Source organism: Acanthopagrus latus, chromosome 18, assembly GCF_904848185.1.
Source record: "Acanthopagrus latus isolate v.2019 chromosome 18, fAcaLat1.1, whole genome shotgun sequence".
NCBI classification, from domain to species: Eukaryota; Metazoa; Chordata; class Actinopteri; order Spariformes; family Sparidae; genus Acanthopagrus; species Acanthopagrus latus.
The window spans coordinates 31,727,967-31,733,966 of NC_051056.1; positions in this window are offsets into that span (position 1 = coordinate 31,727,967).

A 6,000-nucleotide genomic window follows, 5' to 3' on the forward strand; every position below is an offset into this window, starting at 1 on the left:
AACAGTAATTATACTGGTATATATAAAAAGTCTATGTAAACTAATTCTGTTATGATGTGTCTTTGTCAAATACCAAAAAACTACTTGTTAATCTTTTTATGGTCCATTGCACCGTGAGGGAGGTGACAGGACCGCCCAGTAGTATGCTGGGGCAAAACACCCAGATGATTGTGCTCTCAGTGCCAAGTTGTGGCCACAAGAGGGCACCATCTGTGAAAAACAAACTGTGAAAACCAAATGAAGCCACAAGACAGTTACGGTATATCTGTAACCCTACACTAACACTCACAGTCAGAACCAGTGTCATAGTGTGGCCACAAGAGGGCGCCAGAGCAAAAATTGAACGGCGCCAGTAAAACTATGGAAAAAATAGTGGTAATTAATTAATTAATTAATTCCCGTCCCTGCGTGAGGGGCCAATGAGGGTTAATCAGCATTGGTCCTTTTTAGGGTTAGGCACGGGGGAGGAAGTGGTTGTGTTTAGGATTAAGGAACAGGGCTGGCTATATACTAGAAAACAAAAAGGCACAAAAAGCCAGGCGGTTGGGATTAGGCGTGTTGGTTGGGCTTAGGCATTAAGAGAAAGAAAAAACATAAAAGTTAGGTAAGCTAAGGATGTCCCTGTAAGTCTCCTCCAATGTCAGGGTGCTTGCTAGTAAAGCCTCCCGGGCCGACAAGGGGAGGTGGTGCAGGCGAGATTTCAACCTGCTGTGCGCGCTCAGTGTCCTGGTAAGTCTTAGAAAGAGGGAGAAATGGCCATGCTGCAACATATTGGGCTGAATGAGTGGAGCTGGTCCGAGGCTCGGGCAAGGGTTAGGTATAGTGGTAATGTACTCAGAGTCTCCCCCTATGTTGCCCACCGACAAGCATAGTTTGGGGTAGAGAGACAACGGCAAGGCACAGGCCGGCGCAAGTTAGTCCCCATCCCACCACCCAGGTGTCAGCATGAACCATGACAGAAGAGAGAACAGATAGAGCAAGAGGATGTTGAGAGGGGGAGAAGGCATTCAGCGGGCCTCCATGCATATTGGCAGAACCAATTCAAAACTCAGTCCAGTAACATGTAAGACAGTTACATTTTGCAAAATAAAAAGAATTAGATATTGTAGCTTGCTAAGTGAGTGGAGACAGTGCCAGAGATGTCATCGTGTGAACAGCACAGCAGCCCCCTCCATGTGGTCCGCACCAGTGTAGGCTGACTGCTGCAGTGGAAGGCTCCCCTGTCACCATATCCCCCCTCCCCACGTGGTCCGCACCAGTGGAGAGCGAAAGCTACAGCGGGAGGAGCCTGTAGGGCACAGGTGGAGTACTCTGAACAGCGCAGGAGATCACTGCAAGTCATCCGCCACAGACTGCCAGCGAAGCATGACAGCTGCAGGGAGCAGGAATGCCCCCCCGACACCATGACAGACATCTCCACCTGCTGTCTGAATTTAAGGGAACGTGGGCCAGTATGTCGTCCCGCGATGCCCCAGCTGCGAAAAACCATGAGGGAATTTCGAGTGATGTCTGAATTTAAGGGAACGTGGGCCAGTATGTCGTCCCGCGATTCCCCAGATGCGAAAAACCATGAGGGAATTTCGAATGATGACGTGGCAAGTCCGTGCTCACTGGGACACATCCTCAGTTGTGTGCCTTAGGATCATCGAGTGTTTCGACCCGTTACCACAAGACACTCTCCCCCAAGGAAGGTCCAGCCAAAGATGTACGGTCTTTGGTGTGTGTCCCTCCTATGCTGCTCTACACTGACCACTTGTATTTTAAAGGCTTGTGTTTTTAGAGAGATAAAGTCTTAAAAATCATGTTAAGCGCCTATATTGAGACAATTAAGATAAGCTAAAGCCTTAATTTGGGGGGGCTCCCAAATGCAACCAGCCAAGTTTCATTGTTACTCACCCAGAATGTCCTGTAGCATCCCCTTAAAAAGCACACAACACAGCTGTTGCTAAGCAGGCAGGACCAGAGAGCCAGCTCCATCCCAGCCCCAAAGTCCACCCCAGCAATGTCCAGGAGAAAGCCCGCCAGAGCAGAGCTCCCCCGGCCACCACAGAGGATCGGAACACCAAGGCCAGCCGAGACTCGCTCTGCCTCCTTGATCCCCGATGGACTCAGGGCCAAGAAAAAAGCCAACTCAATGTGTTCCATACACCGCACAACAACAAAGAGTGGAAAAAGGAAAAATCAAAATAAAAATTGAAAATGTAAAAAGGCATAAAAAGTCCAAATCCTAGAGCAGGCCAATTGAAGAAATGAAGAAAGAAATCCTCTGCAGGGTAAAGTCCTTCATCAGAATTTGCTTTATTGATTTGCAATGGCCAAAGCTGGCCAAGTCACTGAAGCTGCTACGCTTCTCCCTTAGGGTGCAGCACTCTGCAAGTGACAGCCACTCCCCCTGTGTGTGAAGGGGTGAAAGGCACTCTGGGTAAACAACAAGAAAAGGAGGGGGAAGGGGAGAGAGAGAGGAGGGGGATAAGCCTGCTCCACTGGTCTGAGTGAGGCGGTGCAAAGCCTTATGGGTAAACACGCCCCCTGACTGTGAATGTGGGAAAAAATGCTCTTTTCTAACAGTAATTATACTGGTATATATAAAAAGTCTATGTAAACTAATTCTGTTATGATGTGTCTTTGTCAAATACCAAAAAACTACTTGTTAATCTTTTTATGGTCCATTGCACCGTGAGGGAGGTGACAGGACCGCCCAGTAGTATGCTGGGGCAAAACACCCAGATGATTGTGCTCTCAGTGCCAAGTTGTGGCCACAAGAGGGCACCATCTGTGAAAAACAAACTGTGAAAACCAAATGAAGCCACAAGACAGTTACGGTATATCTGTAACCCTACACTAACACTCACAGTCAGAACCAGTGTCATAGTGTGGCCACAAGAGGGCGCCAGAGCAAAAATTGAACGGCGCCAGTAAAACTATGGAAAAAATAGTGGTAATTAATTAATTAATTAATTCCCGTCCCTGCGTGAGGGGCCAATGAGGGTTAATCAGCATTGGTCCTTTTTAGGGTTAGGCACGGGGGAGGAAGTGGTTGTGTTTAGGATTAAGGAACAGGGCTGGCTATATACTAGAAAACAAAAAGGCACAAAAAGCCAGGCGGTTGGGATTAGGCGTGTTGGTTGGGCTTAGGCATTAAGAGAAAGAAAAAACATAAAAGTTAGGTAAGCTAAGGATGTCCCTGTAAGTCTCCTCCAATGTCAGGGTGCTTGCTAGGAAAGCCTCCCGGTCTGACAAGGGGAACAGTAGAGTGGGAGCGCAGTTGGCCTCCATAGTCAGTGGGCTTGCGAGGAAAGCCTCCCGGGCCGACAAGGGGAACAGTAGAGTGGGAGTGCAGTTCTCCTCCACAGTCAGTGGGCTTGCGAGGAAAGCCTCCCGGTCTGACAAGGGGAACAGTAGAGGGGAGCGCATTTCTCCTCCAAAGTCAGTGGGCTTGCTAGTAAAGCCTCCCGGGCCGACAAGGGGAGGTGGTGCAGGCGAGATTTCAACCTGCTGTGCGCGCTCAGTGTCCTGGTAAGTCTTAGAAAGAGGGAGAAATGGCCATGCTGCAACATATTGGGCTGAATGAGTGGAGCTGGTCCGAGGCTCGGGCAAGGGTTAGGTATAGTGGTAATGTACTCAGAGTCTCCCCCTATGTTGCCCACCGACAAGCATAGTTTGGGGTAGAGAGACAACGGCAAGGCACAGGCCGGCGCAAGTTAGTCCCCATCCCACCACCCAGGTGTCAGCATGAACCATGACAGAAGAGAGAACAGATAGAGCAAGAGGATGTTGAGAGGGGGAGAAGGCATTCAGCGGGCCTCCATGCATATTGGCAGAACCAAGTCAAAACTCAGTCGAGTAGCATGTAAGACAGTTACATTTTGCAAAATAAAAATAATTAGATATTGTAGCTTGCTAAGTGAGTGGAGACAGTGCCAGAGATGTCATCGTGTGAACAGCACAGCAGCCCCCTCCATGTGGTCCGCACCAGTGTAGGCGGACTGCTGCAGTGGAAGGCTCCCCTGTCACCATATCCCCCCTCCCCACGTGGTCCGCACCAGTGGAGAGCGAAAGCTACAGCGGGAGGAGCCTGTATGGCACAGGTGGAGTACTCTGAACAGCGCAGGAGATCACTGCAAGTCATCCGCCACAGACTGCCAGCGAAGCATGACAGCTGCAGGGAGCAGGAATGCCCCCCCGACACCATGACAGACATCTCCACCTGCTGTCTGAATTTAAGGGAACGTGGGCCAGTATGTCGTCCCGCGATGCCCCAGCTGCGAAAAACCATGAGGGAATTTCGAGTGATGTCTGAATTTAAGGGAACGTGGGCCAGTATGTCGTCCCGCGATTCCCCAGACGCGAAAAACCATGAGGGAATTTCGAATGATGACGTGGCAAGTCCGTGCTCACTGGGACACATCCTCAGTTGTGTGCCTTAGGATCATCGAGTGTTTCGACCCGTTACCACAAGACACTCTCCCCCAAGGAAGGTCCAGCCAAAGATGTACGGTCTTTGGTGTGTGTCCCTCCTATGCTGCTCTACACTGGCCACTTGTATTTTAAAAGCTTGTGTTGTTAGAGAGATTTATGTATAGAAATATTGTAAAGCGCCTATTTTAGACAGTGAAGATTTTTATGCAAAAAACAGTTATATACCGTAAACACATTGTCATTGCTACTCACCCAGAATGCTCTGTGGCACCCCTTGAAAAAAAACCCACAATGCAGCTGTTGCTAAGCAGGCAGGACCAGAGAGCCAGCTCCATCCCAGCCCCAAAGTCCAGCCCCGCAAAGACCAGGAGAAACTCCGCCAGAGCGAAGCTCCCCAGGCCACCACAGAGCACTGGAAGACCAAAGTCAGCAGAGACCAGCTCCACCTCCTTGATCCCCAATGGACCCAGGGCCAAGAAAAAAGCCAACTCAATGTGTTCCATACACCGCACAACAACAAAGAGTGGAAAAAAGGAAATTAAAAGTAAAAATTGAAAATGCAAAGAAGTGCAAAGGTCCAAATCCAACCGCAGTCCAATGAAGAAATGAAGAAGTAAATCCTCTCCAAGGTAAAATCCTTCATCAGAATTTTCTTTGTTATTTTGTAATGGCCAAAGCAGGCCTAGTCATTGAATGCACCCAACTCTTCGATGAGGGTGCAGTATTCTGAAAGTAATAACTACACCCTCTGTGTGAGAAGGGGTGAAAGGCAGTCTGGGCAAACAGCAAGAGAAGGAGGGGAAAGTGTAGAGAGGGGGGGAAAAGGAGCCTGCCCCCACATTTCTGAGTGAGGCAGTGCAAAGCCTTATGGGTAACCACGCCCCCTGACTGTGAATGTGGGGAAAAACGCTCTTTTATGACAATAAAGACCCTGTTTTATGCAGGAACTGCGTAAGGATTAAGTCCTGTGGTGATAAACTAACCCTGTTACATGCTGTTTTAGTGAAAATACAACAAAAAGCACTCATTAGTCATCAATCAATCACTAACACTCACAGGCAGAACCAGTGCCATGCTGTGGCCACAAGAGGGCGCCAGAGCAAAAATTGAACTGCGCCAGTAAAACTATGGAAAAAATAGAGGTAATTAATTAATTAATTAATTCCCGTCCCTGCGTGAGGGGCCAATGAGGGTTAATCAGCATTGGTCCTTTCTAGGGTTAGGCACGGGGGAGGAAGTGGTTGTGTTTAGGGTTAAGGAACAGGGCTGGCTATATACTAGAAAACAAAAAGGCACAAAAAGCCAGGCGGTTGGGATTAGGCGTGTTGGTTGGGCTTAGGCATTAAGAGAGAGAAAAAACAAAAGTTAGGGAAGCTAAGGATGTCCCTGTAAGTCTCCTCCAATGTCAGGGTGCTTGCTAGGAAAGCCTCCCGGTCTGACAAGGGGAACAGTAGAGTGGGAGCGCAGTTGGCCTCCATAGTCAGTGGGCTTGCGAGGAAAGCCTCCCGGTCTGACAAGGGGAACAGTAGAGGCTGAGTGCAGTTCTCCTCCAAAGTCAGTGGGCTTGCGAGGAAAGCCTCC